At 41.5% G+C, this 24,842-nt stretch overlaps 1 long non-coding RNA gene across 1 annotated transcript; it reads right to left on the reverse strand.

The window, feature by feature from the left end:
• Nucleotides 1-3,432: 3,432 nt before the first annotated feature.
• LOC124244728 (uncharacterized) lies at nucleotides 3,433-24,384 on the reverse strand. The gene is made up of 4 exons (XR_006890103.1): nucleotides 24,233-24,384; nucleotides 10,919-11,055; nucleotides 9,247-10,150; nucleotides 3,433-4,814 (listed from the first exon to the last, which is right to left on the reverse strand). It is a non-coding gene; the product is annotated as an uncharacterized LOC124244728 (long non-coding RNA).
• Nucleotides 24,385-24,842: the final 458 nt, after the last annotated feature.

Genomic DNA, 24,842 nt, shown 5'->3' on the forward strand with positions numbered 1-24,842 from the left:
TAATATATGATTAGTCCTATAATAACAGATGTGAATGAGCACACAGAGGAAATGGTGATTAGTTTGGACTGGGTGATTAGGAATTGCTTCCCAGACTTTATTTTGAGTTTAGACTTATTTTGAAAAGTTGAGAAAGAAGGGAATAAAAGCCTTGAGTCCCTTGCTAGACTTTAGAAATTCATTCTACAGAAAAGTGGGGATGACTCAACAGTTGCTCCCTGAACCTCCAGCTCTCCAGCTGTCCTCAGCACTAGCTGGGCCTAGTTCCCACTGCCCCAGCTTCCTTTTCCTCTCATCTCTGTCAAAAATCACTGACAATAAATTTCCTTAGGATGCTGACTTGGCACTCTAATCTGGCAAAGAGTTTGCTTACCTGGCCAGATATATGTTTGGGTGGTAAGAAAAACTTCTAGGTGAGGCATGGAAGAACTGGTTTCTGATCCTGGCTTTGCCGCAGACTCACTGAATAGACCAGTTGTATAACATATACATGCTTAACTTCTTGATCCTCAGTTTCTTCTTTTGCAAAATAGAGGGAGTTATAATCATACGTCTGTTACCTAACTCATATAGTTATTTAGAAGAATTTAGAACACTATACATGAAAGCACTTTATTAAATTGTGATACACTGTACAAATGCTCAGTTTTAGGATTATATCATTACATTCCCGAAAATACTTCATAAAATTGATCAGACCTCTTCTACTGAGGGCCTTTTTAGCTTAAGAAGAGAACCATGGCAGTGGGTTGGGAAAAGAATTCTCATCTCCCTTGTACAATCGGATGACTGGTTTTCAAGTGAGTGTGGGTGGTAAAACATCTGGAAATCATCGAAACACAAAATATTGGTGTATTTAATTATATGACACAAATCAGGACTATTTAGTCCTAATTTGATTGACAAAACCATCTTACATGTATGCAAATAAAAAGTAGTAGAGATATCTACTCCCCAGTTCTCGCCTCAGTCTATGCCCAAAGTAGGGTTACTTAAGCTCTTTATTCACTGTAGTAGCCAGGATTCTCCAGAGAAACAGAACCAACAAGAGAGAGGTTTATTTTAAGGAATTGGTTCATTTTTGTAGAGGCTGGCAAGTCCAAAATCTGTAGGGCAGGCTTGAAGGCTGAAGACCCAGCAAAGAGTTGATGTTGTGACTTCAGAGTCTGAAGGCAGTCTGCTGGCAGAATTCTCTCTTCCTCAGGGGATGTCAGACTTTTTCTTAAGGCCCTCAAGTGACTGGATGAAGCCCACCCACATTATGGAGGGTGATCTGCTTTACTCAAAATCTGTTGATTTAAGTGTTAATCTCATCTGAAAAATTCCTTCATAGCAACCAGACCAAGTTTAACCAAATATCTGGATACCACGGCCTAGCCAAGTTGACACAAAATTAACCATCCCGCTCTCCAACTTACAAACCACAGCAGCAAATGGGAAACAGTTTCCCCTCCCTTTCCTGTCAGTTTTCCAGGAATTTCCTAAGGCTATGAATGTCCAAGGTGATGCTGGGTGTGCCGTATTAGGGAAACACCATTCCATGTGATGGCAGGACCAGTGGACAGCATCTCTGAAGCACTGAGGGAGGAGGCCCAACTGGGACGGCTTACCTGGACCAGGCAGCCCTGGGACCCACAAGAAGGTACGTGAATGGATCCTCTGGTCAGGCCATTTCTCAAGGCACAGCAGTAAACAGTGCCCCCACAAAACAATTCTAATCTCGGTCCACCGGGCCCAGCACCTTCCAGGCCTCAGACTGAGCCCAAAGGTCAAGTTTAGGTGACAACTCTCTCATGGAACACTAAGAGCCTCTTTGGTTACAAGTGAGATTTTTTTTTTTTTTTTCCACATTTACTGGTTATTTTGAGATTTCCTTTAATTGTTTATTATGCAAAGGCCAAGTCTAAATCATCTCAGACAGCCCTGCTACTCTGAATCCTGATCGGAAATCTTAGTGAAGGTATATTTTGTAGTTTTTCTAAGTCCTTTACAAATCGTTCTCTTGGTTCCTTCGTGTCTAAGGACTTTTCGCCTCATCACTGTAGCGTGATTAATGCTCTACGGTTGATCCGATTTAGCCTGCTGCAAAAATTGTTTTAGTTTATCAAGTTAACTCAAGGGGGTTCTCTGAGAAAAAAGCTAAGATTTGGAGAGGTTCCAGTGGTTCTCAGTCCTGAGCGACGTCACGAGGCTCCATGGTGTGTGGAGAGGGCCAAACCGCCGTGCCCAGCGCGCACGCCTCACCTGCGCAGAAGCTGCCGCGTGTTCCTCGCTCCTCTCTCCTGCTCTCAGTGTTTTGGTTCCTGTGTTACCTTAAACCTGTACCTGGTCAGACACAGGTGGGAACTCAGGAAATATCTGTTGATGGAATAAATAAAATATCTAATAGAATAAAGAATTTGTTGTAACAAATCAAACTACAAACAAAATAGAAGAAACTATGGGTGACTGTTTCTCTCAACTCTGTGTGGGTAAAAGCTGTCTTAAGTTTAAGAGCCACGGCAGAAATCACATGTAAACTGATTACATAAAACTGTTTATAGAGCTAAAAAATCATAAGCTAAATTAAAAGAAATATCAAACTGGGAAAATATTGACTACATATCTGGCACATCAATATGGAAGTAGATAAGGGAAAAAATAGAAGATTCCAGTTCAAAAATGAGAAAAAAAATAAAAATAGACAATTCACAAAAGAGCAAGTACAAATGACTAACAGTATAAAATAACAAAGAAAAATCATTTTCTAACAGCTAGTATTAACCAAAAGAGAAAAAAATCAACTACAGTACTCATTGCTGACTAAGGTGTGGTGAGTTGGGCACACCTCTTCCAACTTCGCTCTTGATCTTCAAAGTCAGGTTTTTAAAACTCAAAGTTGGGCCAGCCCGGTGGCATAGTGGCTAAATTCATGTGCTCTGCTTTGGTGGCCCAGGGTTCCCAGGCCAGGATCCCGGGCGTGGACCTAGCAATGCTTCTCAAGCCATGCTGTGGCAGGATCCCACATAAAATAGAGGAAGATTGGTACAGATGTTAGCTCAGTGACAATCTTCCTCAAGCAAAAAGAGGAAGACTGGCAATGAATGTTAGCTCAGGGCTAATCTTCCTCACCAAAAAAAAAAAAAAAAAAACCCTCAAAGCTAAGTATTGAATCAGTTTCTTTTTCTGCATTTTAGCCTGTTCAGACCCTACATAAGGAGCCAAACATAACAAAAGCCCTCACTGCCACTAAAATGTTGGGAGAAGGGTAGGAGTACAAAGAATTGAAAACTATAACAGATTAAGTATTATGCTAATAGAAGTAGGTAGAGATCAAATATATTTTATTAATTTGAAAGGTGCCATCTACATTGGTCCACCAACACTTTAACTTAGTCATCTAAACCTTCAATGAAAGAATCGTCATTGACTACAGATTATTATGAAATTACTTTTATTATTGATACTGCTTTTTATTGGGTATTGGTTTCCCCAAGGTCCAGAGAGAATGATGGAATGAAGCATCAACTTTGTCATGTACAGCCACGTAATACAAATAAAAATTTCTTCTTTCAAAATCTTTTCTCTCTCTCAAAAAGCCATCAGTTTATGCTCTCTGAGTAATTTTAATAGAGGTTTTTATCATTAGCACGGGCCTTGAAACTGAGAAAAATTACAAATCATGTCAGTTTCAGAATCTCTTTTTTTTTTTGGCTTCCTAATCACAAACCACAACATGAATTTCTTCAGGAGCAGGATGCCATGTCACAAAATATCAGTCTGGCTTCAGTCTCTTTGTATTTTCCATGCATGGAGGACAGAGATTTTTTTGTTGAATCAGGGCCATAATTTGCATCTAGTAGGACAATGGCCATATTCTCTTCTCCCGTCCACACACAGAGCTACATTCACGACAGCAAGAATTGCCCAGCGATAGAGGCAGAATTTGGCTCAGCCAGGGCAAAATTTAGCCTGATTTTAAAAAGTAAATGGTCCAGTTAACATCCAGCAAAGAGCAAACCAGCTAGTGGATTTGGAAGGTTCCTTTAAAATTTCTTGAAATTTTCCTTTGAAATTTCCAGCCCAGTGTATGAAGTAATTCCAGACACTAATGAGCTTCAGAGGCCTCTCTGGCCGTAAAAAAGAACTGGGATGATCGTCTGTATTGGATTCAGGACTTTCTTAGGCAGCGGATCATTTATATTGTCATGTCCTGGTTTTCCCTCAGTGATTGATGTGTTCTCTTTTGTTTTCAGAAGGCTTTTCTACTATTCGCCTTTTGTTCAAAAGTGACCCTGAAAGATGAGTCAAAACTTCCATACCTGCTTTCCATATGGAGAAGCTGGGCGCCCAGAAAGGTTAAACAGATTTGCCACTTATGCAACAAAGGAACTCTGGGTTCTCACGTGGTTGTGTAAGTCTAGTCAAAATGGAAATGAAACTTCTGCTTCCTTATCTTTCCTGTTTGTTTAAAATGAAGTCCTTTGCACTTATCAGTTCCTAGGAGATTGTTTTTCGCCACATGTAAATTTGAAATCCCCTCTAATCAGAACCAACTTTCTCCAGGACGCCCCAGTCATGGATTATGAGGAGCCACTTCTTAGGCCTCTCTTTCCGGACACAAACACAGCGCTCTTCCAGCTGAGCAGATCACTGTTGAGGAATTTCATCAGCACCGTTCAGGGGTTTAGAGAGTGGTCCCTTTAGTTGCTGGCTCTGGAGTATATTGTCTTTGAAACCCATACATTCAGGTTTTTTTCTTAGTAAAGCTGTTTGGACATATTTACCTTCAGAGTTTCCTTATTTACTTTTAGGTTCCAAAATGTTTTGATCACCTAAATTGAGAAAGAAAGCAGATTTAATCTTGAGAAAGGAGAAAAAGTGGAGAGGGAGTCGTCGGCTTTGTGAATTTTAGATTTTCCCAAGAGAAACAATGAAAAAGGAAAATTGTATTTTTTAAGAGCACAAAATCCCTGAGCTATGTGACAGACTTCTCTTTTCGTAGAACGAAGTTAAAAGAAATCTTCGAGGATCTTTAGTTCAACCTCCCCATCTTACAAATGAAAAAATTGAATTCAAATAAGTTGTGACGTATCTATTTCCATGTCAATATGTATAAATTTACCTTATTCTTTTGTTTGTTTGTTTTTTAAAGATATGCCTTTTTTTTTTTTGGTGAGGAAGATTGGCCCTGAGCTAACATCTGTTGCCAATCTTCCTTTTTTTTTTCCCTCCCTGAAGCCCCAGTACATACTGTATATCCTACTTGTAAGTCTTCTAGTTCTTCTCTGTGGGATGCTGCCACAGCATGGCTTGATGAGTGGTGGGTAGGTCCACACCCAGGATCCAACCCAGGGAACCCCTAGCCACAGAAGCAGAGCACCGCAAACTTAACCGCTACACCACCAGGCCAGCCCTTACCTTATTCTTTTCAAAAGCTGTGTATCACTCTATAAGGATGTATCTTAATTTATGCAGCCCTTTTTCTTTGAGGAGTATTTTGGTTATTTCCAGTTTTTCACTATTGTAAACAATGCTGCAATGAATAACCTTGTACGGCTATCTTAGTTCACTATATGAGTATGCTTACAGGATAGATAACCAGAAATGAAGTGACAGTTTTAGTAGCAATAGCCCTCTGATGAAATTAAACCTGTGACTGCACATCCTTGCCAACTCTAGATATTATCAAACTTTTCATTTGATCTAAGTTTTCAAAATGATTTTGGTCTTTTACATTTAGCTCATTAATCTGTCTGAAATTGGCTTTCATGTATTGTGTGAGGTAGAAACCTAACTTTCACTTTGTGACTATTTAACATGAGAAGGAGAGCAGAGCAGTAGGCGTGGGGAGAGTAAGGAGGGCAGCTACAGGCAGCCACCATTTCACACAATCCACTCGGAAAAATAAAGGGCCTACAGCCGACCAGACCTGCCCCCGTGGCCACCTGAGAAGGCTGGTTGGTGACCACCTATTATTACAGTAGAGTTGCAACATATGTGCACTTGGGGATTTAACTATCCCGGCTTTTCAGCTTCTGAGAGCCCAGATACTAGAGACATTAGGACATTTTAAGAGACTTTTAAATGTAATTTTGCCTACAGTGGTTTTTACCTTCTATGTTGACAGTAGAACCTAGACTGTCCGCCCTACCCACAACAGACAGACCGAAGATGTGACTAGAGCATGCTGCAGTTTCATTGTGTTCCTCATCCGCTACTCCCGAGGACCTTATAAAAATATTCCTTCCAATCGTATATATATACACATGTAGTATGTTCCTGAACGGATCTTGAAAATACAGATTTCTCCACCTCATTATGTTTGGAGTTTTGAAGTTTTCCAGTGATTTCTTCTTCTTTTTTTTTTTTTTTTTGGCCCCTCTTATGGATTGGTACCTAACTGCTCTAATCCATACCCAACCCTCTCTTTCTCCCCACGCTTCAGAATTCTTCTCAACACAGTACAATTGACTGATCAGAGTCGGCACACGGGAGGAATCAGTTTGCCATCTCTGGTCTAGATCATTGTTAGTTAAAGTCCTGTGGTAGTGGTGAGAGATTTTTGTCCTGAACGTATGCATTTTATCACCGTGATGTCTATCAGTGGTCTCCCCTATGGGTGTGAGACGAGGATTATTGGGGATGGTCTGGCGACTCATGGAAAAGTGGGCTGCAGCTCTTTGCGGAAGAAGGTCTTTTTCTTTTTCCTTTAAGGGCAAAAGTGAGTCATAGAACTTCCTACTTTCTATATCGAAAGTCAGAGTCAGTGATATGACCCTGTATTCAATCAGTGTCAGAGATATGACCAGTGATACAACTTGTGTATTCGTCTCAAGAGTTCAAAGGTTGCAAAAGTGGGTATAGTGATGCCTTGGGTGCCCCACCTACATCCGCTAGCACTCCCTGTTATAAAAGCAGATGGCGTCTGTGACTCTGCCTGAAGACTGGCTCTGGCTGTGGGAGCTCACGTGGCTTGAGCACAGGGCAGGTGGCAAGTGCTGGGAAATCCATGCCCTCAGGAGCAGAATTCAACCAGTAACAGATGGGAATTATGGTACAACACTCTAAGGGGTACTCTGCAGTTTCCCAGGGGTCTCCCAGCTGCCCCAGTGATAATGGGCTCATTAATCCTTCCTCTCTGTGGGCTGCCTTTCCTTCCCTGTCTCACATCCCCATTCCTCTAGTGAGATCCCCTTCTGAATAACCTATTTGCATTCAGAATGGGCTTGTCTCAGAACCTGCTTCTGGGAGAACCCAACAGAAGACAGGAGGGGCATCACCTTTGTAGCGGGGGATGACATATCCTTTTGATAATTTATACCGGCTAACAAAGCATTTTAAGGAGCTATCAGGAAGTAATAACGAGTTTTAATTCTTCACTCTGTAAAGAGATACAAAGACTCTTTGGGGAAGGGCATCTGTTTTGGTAGAAACAAGGGAGCTACAAAAAGGAGGGGATGCATCTTAGGGCAGGGACTCCCTATCGTCCCTGACACCGTCCCCTGAAGCAGTGAGGGTGCTGGGGTTGCTAAGAGAACTCCCCACAGAGCCCAGGACCACAGGGACAGGGTCCAGGCTCAAGTAGCAGGAACTGTACCAGAGGCGGCAGTGATAAATAAAACATTATGTTGTGATTTTTCCATTTGAAAAAACTTACAAATATATCATTTTTTCAAAAAAAAATGTCATTTCAGGATCACCAAATGTCATTTGATGGAAAGACTGTCATTGTTCTTAGGATTTGTCTTTTTAATTTAAAAAATTGTTAAAATATTCATATTTTTATGAAATAATGTGGGTACTATTTTTTATATACTATTATTATTTGACAGAATTAAAAGCTACCAACCATTTGTCAGTGCCCCTCTTTTATTGGGGGAAGGGTCATGAAATCCTAAACTCTAGGAGCCACTGATCATAAACCCACATGGATACACCCTTTCTGTGACACAGGGGTTTATGTAAGCCACATCATAAAGCCAGTGTAGTGGTCAGTCCCTGGCAGCATAGGCCGGTCTGATTGGCATGGTTCCAGGTGGCAGCAGAGGCACAGATTTCTCAGAGAATGTTCTTCTGGGGCCAGCTGGCTAATCACCACTCCTGCTCAGTGCCTGTCCTCAGGCTCTTCACCTGTCCACCGGAATTTCTGTGGGATGTCCCTAAGCTTTCCCTAGATAGTCCAAATGCTTTTCTATATCTGCCCCTCCCTCAGCACTGAGCCATGAAGGAGAACAGAGCCTTCTCATGTTCTCAGTCAGTCCCCTGATCTCCTAATGCCCCCTTTAGGGGACCTCACTTTGGAAAAGCACCTGCCTTAATAGTGAAGGCTATTTTTTGTTGTTGTTGATATTGTTTTAACTTGAGGTCAGAATTTCACTCCGGTGTGAAAAGTTATTGCAAATTATCCATATCACTCCATTCCTCAAATATGTTTCTCCACTAATACGGTGCCATGGTTTATCTGCATAAAAATGAAATTCAATGGGGGCTGACTCCTTGGTCTAGAGGTTAAGTTCAGTGCGCTCCACATCTGTGGCCCAGCTTTACGGGTTCCGGTCCTGGGTACGGACCTACACCACTCATCAGCCACACTGTAGTGGCGTCCCACATACAAAATAAAGGAAGATTGGCACAGATGTTAGCTCAAGGTTAATCTTCCTCAGCCAAAAAACAGAGAAAAAAATTAAATTCAAGCCCATTCATAATATTAAATTGATAGAAACCAAAGGCACCACTAATGATAAATAAGGAACACAACTTTGGACGTAATAGAAGATGATAGCTACTAAACAGAGAATGTCCTCACAAAAAGAGAATGCCCAGGGAATTTCTTAGAGAAATTGAAATAAGTACTAAAAATGAGGCAATCGTATAAAAAGAGAATGCCTATTTCCTGGGGGCTCTGAGGAAGTGAATTAAACGGTGGCAGCTTTTAAAACTGAATAAGATGGGGGTAGACGGGGAGCATCTTCCTGCCTCTGTTTACACGCCCAGATTCCAGCATGGAAGATCAGAGACGCCGCTCTTCAAATTCGTAGACCAATTGTCCCTCTTGAAAAGTACTCGCGTTTTCCGTAAATAGTAATTTCACAGTCTATCTCAAGTCTAGGGGGCAATGCGATTCAAGGAGTGTTAGTCACTGGAGTCAGGAGACCAACTGGCTGGGCCATTCTAGAACCGAGATTCCAGGTGGAATAGTTTGCTAGGGCTGCTGCAACAAAGTAGCACAAACTGAGCTTAAACAACAGAAATGTATTGTCTCACCGTTCTGGAAACGAGAAGTCCGAAATCAAACTGTCAGCAGGGCTGTTTCCTTCTGAGAGCTGTGAGGGGAGGCTCTGTTCCCAGCCTCTCTCCTTGGCTTTAGATGGCCGTCTTCGTGTTCACATGGCATTCTTCCTGTATATGTGTCTCTCTGTCCATATTTCTCCTTCTTCTAAGGACGCCAGTCATACTGAATTAGGACGCACCCCGATAACCTAACTTTAACTTATACCTTGTAAAGACCCTGTCTTCAAATAAGGTTACATTCTGAGATTCTGGGCATTAGGATGTCAATAAATGAATTTTGGGGAGACACAATTCAACCATAACACCAGGCCATCTCTCTGGCTTTAGTTTCTCATCTTCAGTGGAGAATGTGGACCTTAATGCTCCTTGAGGGCTCTTTCAAGCTCAACTTTGCAAGATTCCCTCAGCCTTTTGAAGCTGCCAAGCCTAGCCCCTCTATTCACAAGACTGTAAATATAAGAATTTTCCTGAGCCAGGCCGGCCGGCCAATCCTGGAGGGCGGGAAACATGTAGGGAAATGCTGCAAGGGTGGAGTTTTTCCCTTTAACCTTTTGTCATTTGCATGAGTTCTTGTAATCAGATAAACATTCAGGGTGTGGTGAACTGGGGATCCTGACATCCTGAGGCAAATAAACCAACTCAGATGACATTTGTTCTTTTCCAAATCCCGAAGTTTTTTGTGCTCCAAAAATGGATGACAAAATCGTTCCAGGAGCGCTGCAGTGTTTTGTTCTCCCTGCCAATTCATTAGCAACAGAACGGTCGCCGGGCTGTAATCCAGCCGGGCTGACATCAGTTCTCCAGTAAAAGAAGGACAGAAGTGGAGCCGGGTCTGTGCAGCCAAGAGGGATCAGGAGGGCTCAGCTGTACTGACACGCTGGCAAAAAAAAAAAAAAAAAAAAAACAACCAAGAAGAGAAGAAAGTTGGGAAAGTTTATAGAAATGAAGAGGTCATCTAGCTTCCTCAAGTGTGTCAGACAGGAAGGTAGGAAGGAGGGACACTGGGCATGGTGATAACACAGATTACGGTCTGGCCAACTTTGTCTTCAGAGAGTATTTAGAAAAATTGGGGTTTGCTTAACCTATAAATAAAAACCATCGGTTTTAGAAACCTAAACTAAGCATGTGTACAAAAAGAAACCTATATAAGGAAGCCAAGCTGGACTGTAGTTATGGGAGGCCCAGGAACAGCCCACTTCCTTTTTTTGTGCCTTTTTTATTCATCTCTAAATGTGGGAATGGTAATACAATTACACTCTTCTCAACTTAAAAATACTTTTCTTCTGAATCACCTGACAAGTCTTTTTTTTCCTCCTGCACAGTGTTTATATCCATTAAGACATCCTCCAGAGCCACTTTATCAGTCTAGCAGATCTTGCTGGAAGCTTCCAATACTCCAGATGCTGAACAAAGCTCGCAGCTTGGTCACTGACCCCTCACTTTCCTCCTTGTCTCAGTAAAGTGCCAAACCTTTACATTTAAGCTCTGCTTTTTGGGGAGCTTCCTGGACTTTTTTCCATGGCATTTCTCCATTCCTACTTCTGGACTTTCCTCCCAGCTTTTATGATATTAGAGAGTGAGCTGTAGATGCTACTTTATGGCTTTTGAAGAGCCTGGATGTTATATAAGTGTGTCCACATCTTACCTTCTGTTTCTACCACGTGCAGCAGGGCAGGGAAGGGCAAACACCATCCCGGTGGCCCCACTTCCAGCTTCTTGGAGGCAGAACGTGTGCCTGATAGGGTAAGCATGTTCCTGGTACACAGTGGCTGAATAAAGGGTCTGTACATGCAGAAAACCAGGATACCAATGAGCTCATTATCAAAGAAAAGTCTGAAGTTAGGTGGATTGAGGACGAATCATGATACATTCAATAGCTTGCTATGGTTCAACCCCATTTTACAACTGGGTTATCCTTGACTTACGTATTCTCAAGATGCTACAGTTGTCATCTCTACCCATCTATACCCTCAGGTACTGACTCTTAGATCCTCCCAATTAAATTGGACTCTTGGATACTAAACCTGGTCCTGCTTCTTTAGAAATCATATCCATTTATTTATTCATCCATTCACTCATTCACCAGCAGGAATTGGGTGTCTCCCACGGACCAGGCATAGTGCTGTGTCATGGGGGTGCACAAAATAATAGGAAAGGCTTCTTGCCTTGGAGGAACTCCTAATCCAAGGACTCCTACAACTCACGAGGGCTCCTGGATTTGGGTTTTGACTTTGACTTCTTGAACTTACAGTACCCACGCTTCCTTTCCAAGGAGGAACTTGGCTTCCGTGCTAATGCAGAGCACGGATATCTGCCAAATCCCTGCACTCAACCAGACTTCAGTCTTGACTCCCAGCCCTTCCTCTCTGTCTGAAACCCAGCACAACAGCCCCTTTGCCTGCAGTTTCCACTTGAATTCAGAAGCTCTGTCCACACACTGAAGGTTATATACCAGAATCTTTGAGCCTATGGAGCCTCTAAGATGTTGCTTCTGTGGAATCTGCCCCGTTTGTTCCCTCTTGGGTCCACCCTCAGCCTGACCAGCACTGTAGTCCTATTACAGAGATCTAAGAGCCCATACTATGTGAGAGCCCTGGGACAAATAAGTGTGGGAGCCAAAGCGGAACGCTTAGCTGTTTTCCTTCTGAACTAATCCTGTCTGACTGACTTGTCAGAGTGGTGCCTGGTGGCAGCAACCCTGCCAGGCCCCCCTGGGAGCCCAGGTCTATGCAGCACGAGTCCCTCTACCACCTTTGCTGCTCTGCCTTTTGTCAGGGGCAGGGGGAGGTGGCTACTGTGTGGTGACGTGCAGAGGAGGCACATGGGCACTGGACGCAGCCTATACCTGGGGAGTATTGCTGCCAAAAACGCTTAACCTGAATCTGAGATAGTCAGACATCCAAATTGTGGACATCCTACAAAACAATTGTCCTGGACTCTTCAAAAACATTGACCTCAAGGAAGATTTTTTTAAAAAGCAGGGGAGTTGTTCCAGATTAAAGAAAACTGTAGAGACACGACAGCTAAATGCAATGCATAATCCTTGACTTAATCCTGAATTGAAAAATATATAGCAATGAAGGACATTAGTGGGACTATTACGTCTCTATATGTGTGTGTGTAGAAAGAGAAAGAGAAAAACAAATGTGGCAAAATGCTAACAATTCATAAATCCAAGTGAAGGACATATGGTTATTCACTGTTCTGTTTTCTCAACTTTGCTGTGGGGTTAAAATTTTTCAAAATAAGTTTAGAACTCTCATGTAGTCCAGTTGTGGGCAAACAGACAGGAAGAGGGAGAAGATGGCATGAGCAGACTAGCAGGAGCCAGGGGAGGCCTGGCAGCCCCAGACAGCTTCTGTACCAAGTTCTAGTCCCAGAGACAAAGCAGGAACCAGGCAAAATACTAGGCAAGCAAAGTGGCCACAAACACAGGGAACGTGCAGCTTACTGCACACCTGGTCGTCTCGGGACAGCCCTAAATCTGGGGACCAGATGTGGGGGCGGCAGGCAAATTCCAGGCCTAATATCAAGCAAAGAACTCCCAATAATGCCACGTGTAGCCTTTGGAGGCTCAGGGAAATGCTCAATGATCAAGTGCTTGGCCGTTGTTCCCAAGGCCAGACAGGATGGAAGCCAGCAGGAACCGACACGTCTGCCTGTTGCCCAAGGATCCCAAAATCCGAGAAGGGGGTGAGGCTTATCAGGAGGCAGTGACCTCAGCGGGTTCTGTTTGCTCTAACGGGTTAAACTTTGCATTGCCAGACAAGTCACTGATTAAGCCCACAGATGTCACCGTAATTTCCCTTTTTTTCCATCTTTTCTGTCTTCTATTCTCTATTTGTAATTCTTTCTGGCTGTCCCTGTTCCTCTCCTGGTTTTATGCCATTACAACGTGTGGAAAACATTAGAAGACCTCTCTACAGTGTCTTAAAGTGAGTACAAAGATGCAAAAAAAAACAACTATCTTAGCTGGTTTTGGACTCACTAGTGTGACACGTCATTTCCAAAAGTCAGGGAGCTGAACGCTAAGGTGTCCAAACTTCCACGTCCTCTGGCTTTGTTATCTTTCAGCATTTCTGTAAGTTTTCTGGCCCTTAAAGGAACTGCTGATTTCTCCTTCCTGACTCTTTTAATCTCAGCTGTGCTGAGCAGAACTTCTCAAATTCTGGACAGGACCATCAGCTCAGCCCTCTCCTCTCCGGGCCTCCTGAGCTTTCTTCCCCCGTACGCGGAGATATACAGTGTAGGAGGTCAGCCAGGGGTTGGTGAGATGGATCCAGCCGAGGGCTCTGCTCATTTTCCACCATGCGGCTCAGTAACAAAGCAGCCATGACAAGCATTGCCAAGACCACGTGTTGGGAGCCAGAAGTAGATGAATTCCCGGTGTGAGGAAGGAAAACAGCAACCGAGTTTGCTACAACTGTGATTCATATGCAGGATTCAGCCTGGTGAAGCCTCCTCCTGAGAAACCATAACGTTTGCAGAAGTGGAGTCAAGCAGACCCCAGTGGTTTTCAATCTCAATCTCTTTCTCTCTCGCTCTTTCATGCTATTTCTCTTTTCCCTTTCATTGAGCAGCAAATCCCTATGTTCAAAGATAAATTTTAGACAAGAACCAATATACCAAAGAGATCAAAACTCAGCCTGCCTGGTTTTCCGTGGTAGGCTGTGGACCTATGTGGCCCCTCCTCAGTCACTCCAGGATAAATTCAGGATATTGCTCGGGCCCCACCAAATCCAGGGTTTGAAAACCATTGCTTTGATCTGTCTTCCCCCCATATGGAGGAAACCTGGTCTTCTCTGGGCATGCCTTGTCAGATGCTCCTCAAACAACACCTCCCCACTCCTCCCCAAGTTGTTTTCCTGCTTCCACACACACCAAGAACTTCGTCAGGTGAGATCTGCTGTATATCTTTCTTAAAAGTCTGGAAAGTGGCCTTTGATGGAAAATGAATCTAATGATAACTTGTGATATCTTCAAAAAAGAGCTTTGGCCTGAACTTAATATATTTCAGCCTACTGGAAAAATAGAGGTGTGGTCATGGGGTTTCACTTCCATGAATTTGAAAAGGCAGTGTCTGCAGATCCTTCCTTCCTTCACCTCCGTGCGGTGGGAGAACCTCTTCCTCACAGGTTCTACTGCATTGGCTTTATGTTAACTCAACATCTTGGATCCAACTGAACTTGTTTCAATTTGGATTGTTACACACTGTATCAGCTGCTTACTTTTCCTGCCACTGACCGCTAGTCACACATTCATCTATAACCTCAAATGTCATGGGATAGAAAACTGTGGGAAAGTTTGTCTCTGAAGCAATGGAAAGTTCCAAATGTGAGAACAACATGGCAACCTATGGTGGGAAAGGCCGTAAACAGTTTTATTGCATCAGCTGTCACAATAGCGAAGACTCTGGAGTGGCATCCCAAAAGAGCAATGTGTTTTTAGTCATTCATTTCAAATTTGTTTGACTCATTCCTCAGCTACCTAGTTGTTTTCCATTTTATTTAATTAAATAAATAGCAGTGGTATAGCTTTCAGCATCACAGCAAGACACAGCCACCACAGTATGACAACTGACAGACAGGTGGTGTGGTTCCCTGACAGGGAAACGAACCTGGGCCGCAGTGCAGTAAGAGTGCCAAATATTAACTACTAGACTACCAGGGCTGGTTATATGCATTTTAGGGGGATACAAACATTCAAACCACAAAAATAGTGCTTTCAGATTCTACACACCGGCCTTTCTCTTCTGGGACTCAGTCCTGGCTACATGGATGCAAGATTAGGGTTTGGGGAGTTGTGTGTATTTGGAACTATGCCTCCCACCAGAAGCCTTAACAAGCTTTTCTTGTTTCAGTCTCTCTTCCTTTAAATGAGTTCTCTCTCCCAAATACATTCTCCCTCTTAAAAATCAGTTTCTGGCACTCAGTCCGCCAAACAGGCCCAGACACATCTGAACCCCAGCAGGGGATGGCTTAGGCTTTAAGCTAAGGCCACTGCTGCATAACTTTCAAGTTTAAATTTACTGCAGGCTCTTTACCCAATATGTATGCATTCTTTTTTAACCAATAACTTGGGTTACATTAATCATTCCCTTCTAAGTTAATCATAAGTCTTTTCTTTTGCCTTGTCCTTCTGTGCTCTTGGATATCAAATGGCAGATTGGTGAGTTATTACTGATCATTTGATTCATACACATTAAGCACATGAGTATGAAGTGCATCGTTCCTATTTCTGCATGTCAGCATTTTGTTTGCCTAAAATAAATTTACTCAAATGTATCTTTACTCAGTTGCGGAGAAATTGCAACCCTCGTACACTGCTGGTGGGAATGTAAAATGGTACAGCCACTTTGGAAATCTGTTTGGCACTTCCTCAAAAAAGTTAAACATGGAGTTGCCATATGACCCAGCAATTCCACTCCTAGGTACAATATATAAGAATGAGAATTGAAAACATATCTTCACACAAAAATTTGTACCCCAACGTTCATAGCGGCATTACTCATCATAGCCCCAAAGTGGAAACAACCCAAATGTCCATCAACCAATGAATAGGTAAACAAAATGTGATAGATACATGCAGTGGAATACTATTCAGCCATATAAAGGAATGAAGTAGTGACACACACTTCAACTTGGATGAACCTTGAAAACGTTATGCTAAGCGGAAGAAGCCAGACAAAAAAGGACACATAATGCATGATTTCATATATATGAAGTGTTCGGAATGGGCAAATCCATAGAAGCAGAAAACAGATTAGTGATTGCCAGGGACGGAGAGAATGGAATGGGGAGTGACTACTAACGGATATGGAGTTTCTCTTTGGGGTGATGAAAATCTTCTGAAATTAGATAGTGGTGATGGTTGTACAACATTGTGAATATACTATGACCCACTGAATTATACATTTTAGAAGGGTGAATTTTATCTCAATTTTTTAAAATAGATCTTTACTACATATTAAGCATTCCTCACCAAAAAGAGCCTACTTTATTTTTATTAACTGAAGTCCAGTCTTTATTCAGATTTCCTTAGTTTTGACTTAATGTCCTTTTTCTGTTCCAAGAGGCTGCTTTTCAAAGAAAAAATTAAATAGTTGCTCTACTGATCTATGTTTATAACAAATTGCAGCTTTCTAGTGAAAGGCAAAATCCTTGTACAGCCCAAGCAGAAAGGACAAATGCTTCTTTTATTCATTCATTCAGCAATGTTGAGTACGTAGTATGGCAATGTGCCAGGCACTGCAGAGATAATGGTGACCAACGAAAATGCCCTCACAGGGAGATACGGGCAATTCAACGCAGAAAGCACACGGCTCCGTGGGAGCACATGGGAAGAACACCACTCAGACCTGAGGGACCAGGGAAATCCTTCTGGAGACCAGATCTTAATGGAGACCTAAAGTTGAGCCAGAGTCAGGGACACAAAGAACAGAAGGAGTGTTCCAGAAAGGAAATAGTATTTGCAAGGACCCTGAGGTGGGAGAGAACACAGAATATTCTGGGATGTGAAAACAGTTCAGAATGGTTCACTTTAAACATTTGGTCTCTGCTGAGTCAGGCTGTTGTGTTTAGGAATTCAGTACTTTCTTCCAACTTGTTCAAACTTTGCTCTGTGTGTCAGAATGTTTTCAGCTGCAAGTAACAGATTCTGGTTCCCAAGGCATAAAGATTAGGACATCTATTATTTTATATGACAGGAAGACTAGATGGAGGGTGGATTTCAGGTTTGATGGATTCAGAGACTTAACATCGTCCGTAGGGACCCAGTTTCTTTCTGTCTCTCTCTCTCTGCTATCCACACATTCTGTTCTTTCTAAGGCAAGTTCTCCTTGGGGCCACACCACCTGGGACAACATGCTTCCCTTCAGCAGGACAGGCACTTATTTATCTTTTCTGAAAGCCCCAGCAAGCCTTCCTGGCATCTCATTGGCACAAAATCCTGAATGGATCCCTGGTGAGGGAGTAGTTACCATGAGTGGCTTGGATTAATTATCCAGCAACGGATTGAGTGTTGGGAAGTCAACCTCAGTGCAACCACAATGGGGACCCTAAACATAGTTGAGTGCTTTGTATTGGCACTGCATTTACCAGCACTTGCCTTCGTGTCCATCTCCCATGTTTTGGGGTCCATTTCCCATGTTTTTATCCAATAATAAGTTCAAGTCCAACTTCAAAGCATGGTGAGTAATGTGGTTTTTATTGCCACAGGTTTTGTGGGAACTGGCTATCACACTGACAAACTTCCTAAAAATTACCTTTAAGCCTCTTTCTCTTTCCTCAAATTTCCACTCCTTACCACAGCCACCACATCTCTTTGTCTCTCTCCACCCCATCTTTCTCCTCAGACCTCTTACAGCCAAACTGGCTGTTGCCATTTTCCCCACTCCTTTTCTTTAAATCACTCAGCTTCCATTTTCCACTCACCCCTCCCCCATGCCAAGGAACAGAATTTCAGGTCCCTTACTGTTCCTCCTGCGAGCTCCTAAAGGCCTTGATTTGCCCAGCCAGGAATTCAACAGGAGATCTGCAAGCTCATGTTGGTGTTGCTACACACAAAAACCTGCATCATGGTCCCTCCAAACTCTTTCAACTCAACAGGCTTATTAATCATCAATCATTTTTAAAAGTTATGGATAGTCACAGAAATTGTTCTATGCGGGAAAAAAATAACTTCAATATGGTTAAAAAAATACCACAAACCACATCCAAAGACAAAAAAAAATTGGAAAATATTTGCAAAATACATGACAATTTCTTTAATGTACATAATTACTTTTAAAAATCACTAAGAAGAAGATGAACATCCCAAGGCAAAAGACATGAGCTGTCAGTTTACAAAGGATGGAGAGAGAGAGAGAAAGAGAGAACATTTATTTTATTTTAATTGTTGCCCATCAGATTGGCAAAGATTAAAAAACATATAATACCCAATGTTGGCAAGAATATGGAGCAATAAGCACTATTGATGGGAATGTCAATTGGAACAACTTTTCTGAGAGACAATCCGCATTTGTATCAACATTTAAAATATATTTACTTTCAATCATCTAATTAACACTTCTAAGAATTTATTCTACAGAAATATTCAGGCAAGGGCATGAAAATGAATGTGTAGCATATTTATCTAACTCTTCTTATAACAGCAAAATTGAACAATTTCACTGTCCAGCGACAGGGGTTAAGTGAATTATGGTAAATTTGTGTTTGCAAAGACTTTCTTACCTATGATTGCATCTCCAGAATCTAGCTCAGTGACTGGTCAATATATGAATATTTACTGAATAAATTAACACACAAATATAGTAAATATTCTATAGCCATTCAAAATGATGATGCTTTTTTTGGGGAGGGGGGCGGAATATTAGCCCTGAGCTAACATATGCCGCCAATCCTCCTCTTTTTGCTGAGGAAGACTGGTCCTGACCTAACATCCATGCCCATCTTCCTCTACCTTATATGTGGGACGACACCTGCCACAGCATGGCTTGACAAGTGGTGTATAGGTCTGTGCCCAGGATCTGAACCGGCAAACCCTGGGCCACTAAACAGAATGTGCAAACTTAACCGCTGTACCACTGGGCCAGCCCATGCATATTTATATTTATCAAAACGGAAAGCTATCTGTCATCTATTGTTAAAAGGCAAAGCATGTTACAAGACTGCATGAATAGAATCATCTCATTTTTGAACGAAAAAGCATGAGTGAGCATATCCACAGAAAAAAATTTAGAAGGATTTGTACCAAAACATAAGGTGTGGTTGTTTTTAAATGGTGAGATTATAGGTGTTTTTTGCATTGTTATCTATACCTTTAAGTAATGGCTGGATTTTTCACAGTAAGCATATATTACTTTTATATCAGAAAAAGAAAATAAATATATAAATTTAGAACAACAATAAGTATTGCTCTCTATGAATACATGTGCTACTGAAACACATATACATGAAAATAAGCATAAACTGCTTTGTAGTTTTATATATCTTGCCGGGATAAGGGAAGATGATAAAGTTTTTGTAGAATCTTGCCACCAGGAAAACACAACAAATTTGTCAAAATTTTTTCAAAGAAAATACGGAAAGAAAAGCCACAGGGAGTTCCTCAGCAACACACTGTGTGACGATGCAGTAGGTGGACAAGCAGGCAGGTGGTACCACCTTAGACCTGGTCAAGAGAGACCTACCTGGTCAAGAGGGACGTTTCCTGGGCCACACTCTATAGAGGACCTGGCTGTGGTCCTCCTCTAGCCACTGTTCTCCCCACAGGGCCAGGAATCCAAGGAGTCATGCTTATCCACTTCTCAATCATGCTCCAAGTAAGTGGAAACTAGAACAGTGCCCTGTGCCTACTTCCTGCACAGATCTCTTCCCCAGTGTGGCTTCCAGATGGTCAACTGTGCCTGGAGTGTGCGCTTTCCAAGCCCAAGAGGTGGCCAAGAGACAGTTTTCTATGGTGGTATGTGTGACTGGGGTTTCCACACATGAGTATGCAAGAATCCCAGGAGAGGAAGCTGGGGTGTTTAAGGGGTGGAAAAAGAACGGGGAACAGGCCAGAAGCTGGTTTTCCTATATTTCCACATTCCAGCATGGAACTCCAAGGACTCTGATCATGCCAAATTTGAAGCCAGCCTTCCAGGTCATTATGAAGGTATATTTGTAAAGGTAGGAGGGTAAAATATGCTATTTATAGTATGTTGGCTTGATTTATAACTTTTAATATTTAGATACCTGGTAAAGTGGATCCTCAAAAAATTAAAAATAGAACTACTGTATGATCCAGCCATTCCGCTTCTGGGTATTTATCCAAAGAAAACAAAAACACTAACTCAAAAAGATATGCACACCTCCATGTTCATTACAGCATTATTTACAATAGCCAAGATCTGGAAATAACCTGTGTCCATCAATGGATGAATGGATAAAGAATAGTACAGTGGAATATTACTCAGCCATAAAAAAGAAGGAAATCTTGTGATTGGCGAGAACATGGATGGAGCTTGAGGGCATTATGCTAAGTGAAATAAGTCAGACAGAGAAAAACAAACACTGTATTATCTCACTTATATGTAAAATATAAAAAAAATACCTAGATCATAGAGATGGAGAACAGATTAGTGGTTACCAGAGGCAGCAAGTGGGAGAAATGGGTTAAGGGGATCAGAAGATACAAACTCCTAGTTACAAAATAAATAAGTTATGGGGATGTAATGTACAACATGGCAACTATAGTTAATAATGCCATATTGCATATTGGAAAGTTGCCAACACAGTAAATCTTAAAAATTCTCATCATGAGAAAAAAAATTCTCTATGTGTGGTGACGAATGTTAACTAGGCTTACCGTGGAGATTGTTTCACAATATATACAAATATCGAATCATAAGGTTTTACACCTGAAACCAATATAATGTTTTCTCTCAGTTACACCTCAATAAAAAAAAATATTTAGACACATGGTATGTGGGCCTTCATTTGTATTCTTGCCATGGGTTCTATAAATGTTAGGGATGGGTGGAGACAGAGAACAAAATCAAGTAGCCCAGTTGTCATCTGAGGGGCAGCAAATGTCATAGGAGAGGGTCTAGATGGTGCTCTCTAACCCCATGGACAATTTAGACCTAGATCTGGCTTAGATGACATCGATGGCTTCCCAATAGGTCCACTGGTACCATCTGGACTCTAGTGAGTAACGTAAAGCAGAGAATCAGTGATGAAAGGCCTAGAACATCCCCAGTCCATGACTGGAGCAGAGTAAAAAATAACAAAGGACAATTTATAGAAAAGGAAATGCAATTACATTTTAAATACATGAAATATTTTCAACCTCACAATAAGAAAAGTAATAAACTTAAAGTATACTTCTCACATGTGCATTATCAAAGATCAAATGATTTGATAATATGCAACATTAGGTTAGATGTCGGACAGTTGGCAATCTCATGTATTTTTAGTGGAAGTGTAAAGTGATACATCGTTTTTGAAGTCATGTTTTGGCAACATCCATCAAAAAGCAAAATGTACATAATCTTTGACACAGCTATTGCATTTCAAGAAGTTTATCAGATAGATACACACCTCCTTGTATGTTCGTACAAAGAAATTTGCACATTGCATATAGAGTGTAGTAGGGAAATATGGGAAACAACTTGAAAGGTCATCAATAGCATACTGGTTTAGTAAATTATGCCTCATAATAGTTGTTTTACAAACTGCTTATAATATGCTTCAAGGTATGTGGAGAAAAAGAATTGTCACAAAGTATAGTATTGGGACAATGGGAAAAATTTGTATTTGGATCATATGTTAGATGGTAGTATTGCATCAGTGTATCAATTTCCTGAATTTGATAATTGTATCATAGTTAGGTAAGACAATGCTCTTGTTCTTAGGAGATACACAAACAAGTATTTAGAGATAAAGATGTCTGCAACTGGGGCCAGCCCAGTGGCACAGCAGTTAAATTCGCACCTTCTGCTTTGGTGGCCCGGAGTTCGCCGGTTCAGATCCAGGTGCAGACATGGGCACTGCTTGGCAAACCATGCTGTGGTAGGCATCCCATGTATAAAGTAGAGGAAGATGGGAAGATGTTAGCTCAGGGCCAGTCTTCCTCAGCAAAAAGAGGAGGACTGGCAGCAGATGTTAGCCCAGGGGTAATCTTCCTCAAAAAAAAAAAGATGTCTGCAACTCACTCTGAAATGGTTCAGCAATACTAATAGTAACAATAACAATCACATTTTATATATATATAAAAAGAAAGAATGCAATTATGGCAAAATATTAATTGATGGATCTAGGTGAAAGGTATACAAGGGTTCGTTTTACTATCATCATAATTCTTCTCAAAGTTTGAGTTTTTATAAAAAGAAAAAACTTAAAAAGAAAGAAACAGAGATGTAAAACAGTTTATAGTATATTATCTTTTAGGAGAAATGCATACACTACTTTTGGAAGGAAACAGAAGAAACTGATACCAGTGGTTGCTTTTGGGAAGAGGAATTGCCCTGAGGGTTGAGGGAGATTTGCTATGTTTTGTCTCAATGTACTGTTGCGTCTAAAAAAATTTTTTTTTTTATCTTGTGCACATATTGTCTATTCAAAATGAGAGAGAAGGGCCGGCCCAGTGATGCAGCAGTTAAGTGCACACATTCTGCTTCAGCAGCCCAGGGTTCGCCGGTTCGGATCCCAGGTGCAGACATGGCACTGCTTGTCAAGCCATGCTGTGGCAGGCATCCCACATATAAAGTAGAGGAAGATGGGCACGGATGTTAGCTCAGGGCCAGTCTTCCTCAGCAAAAAAAAAAAAAAAAGGAGGACTGGCAGCAGGTGTTAGCTCAGGGCTGATCTTCCTCAAAAAAAAAACTGAGAGAGAGAGCACAAGTTACAGTCATGCGTCACTTAACAACAGGGGTACATTCTTAGAACTGTGTCATTAGGTGATGTTGTCTTTGTGCAACATCATAGAATGCACTCACACAAACCTAGATGGTATAGCCTACTACACACCTAGGCTATATGGCACTAATCTCATGGGACCACCGTAGTATATGCCGTCCCTCGATGACCGAAACCTTATTATACGGCGCATGACTGCATTTAAAAAGTAGCCACAGCAACTAACCAACAAACACGACTTCACTTCTGTTGCGCAAATGGTTAGAGAAACCATCACTTTTCCTAATCTATTTTAGGCATTCCCACGTACACTGATCAAAATCAGTCAGTGTCCTTATAGAAAATGAAGGGCAGAACGAAAAAGGCTGCTGCCCAAAGACAGCACAGGTAATATTTTCCTCTGCTTCCTTGTAGCCTTTTCCCCATACACATTTTTTTTTAACATAGTTGAGATTAGAGTTATATAATTTTATGATCTACTGCTTTCTTTTGGCTTAATATTATATCAAACATCTCATATCCTTAAAAACTCTTTTTAGACAAAAATTCTAATAGCTGCATAATATACTGCCCTATGATGCCTTACAACTTATCTAACCATTCCCTATTGTTGGCCATTCAGGCTGTTTGAAGTTTTTTCTATTATAAGTAAATCTGCAGTAAACATAATTACTTAAAATTCTTCATATCCATTTTGGTTATTTCCTTAAGCTAGGTTCCTAGTAGAGAAACTACTGGGTTGTGCGGTACTAACACATTTAAACACTCTTGAGACATATGGTCAAATTTATTTCTCTACACATGGTTCTGGCTGCTTTTCGCAGTGCCAAGGGCCTTCTAGAACCTGTACTGATGGGAGCCTCACTCAGTGTGGACTGGACTAGCAGTCAGGAGAGCTATGTTGGAGTCCCTGCTCTGCCACAAACCCACTGTGTGATCCTGGGAAAAGCAATTAAAAAAAAAAAAGATTTAAAAATATGTGTAAACCTTACATGATTTTTAAATCACTTTCACATGGTTTGTGTTGTTTTCTCCAAACCTCACAACTACCCCATGAAATAACAGGGAGATATAATTCCCATTTGAAAGATCACAAAATGAGTCCCAGAATGGTTAAGCGATTTTTCCTGAGTCACAACTGGTAAATGACATGAAACGCACATATTTCAGAATCATTTTCCTTGTCTCCCACTGACTCGTTCTTTTCACCTTGTTATGCAATCATTCTGGATCTTGAGGTAGACATTGTCCTCATGCTTCTCAGATGTTACTGTGCACACATATCCCCTGGGGAACCTTGTTAAAATGCAGGTTCTAATCAGTAGGTCAGAGTGGAGCCCAAGAGCCTACATTTCTAACAAGCTCCCAGGTGAAATGATGCTGGTCTGTGGCCCTCATAGACTAGCATTTGAGTAGCAAAGTACGAGACAGTCTCTTAAACTCCTTTCAGCAATATTTCATATTTCAGTATTTTTCACCTAAAATCAAATCGTAGCATTTATCATAGAGAACCCACCAGATTCCAGAATGTATAGATCAGTGGATGAAGATCAATAACTTACCCACAGCTTGGATTCCATAGTTTTCTGCCACAGGGTCAAATAACGAAGCTTTAAAAACAGTGTAAGTCTAATAAAGAAGCTCTTCAAAACCAAGAACGCAGATTGCAGGACCAGCCCAGCACTGAGTATGAGCTGGGAAGGCAAAAGCTGTACACACAAGAAGTTTACTCGGAACTCTGGGGGGCATGACTAAGCACTGGCAAGGGAGGGCATTCCAGGCAGGGGCCACAGCCTTAGAAAGACGAAAGAAATAGGAATGAGTCCAATGTTTTAGGGACAGTGAATAGACTCATTTGGGAGGAATGTATAATTCATGTAGGGAGATAAGATTTGAAGGGCAACTCCAGGTCAGATTTTTATAGCCCATGGATGCTTGGTTGAATTTAGATCTTTATTTAATAGTGCAGAGGTATTCGCCACTGAAAGCTTTTGAGCAAAGGAGTGACGTGATGAAATGGTGGAAAGAAGATGAATTTTCAGAGGGGAGTGACTGCAATGTTACGCCAAGTCTATATTTAGGCGTGAGAGAATGGCAGTGCAACTGAACATGAACAGTTACAGATATGAGAGATGCTGTGAGAAAAAAATGATAGATTGACTGTGTTGGTTA

Source organism: Equus quagga, chromosome 9 (genome assembly GCF_021613505.1).
Source record: "Equus quagga isolate Etosha38 chromosome 9, UCLA_HA_Equagga_1.0, whole genome shotgun sequence".
NCBI lineage: Eukaryota > Metazoa > Chordata > Mammalia > Perissodactyla > Equidae > Equus > Equus quagga.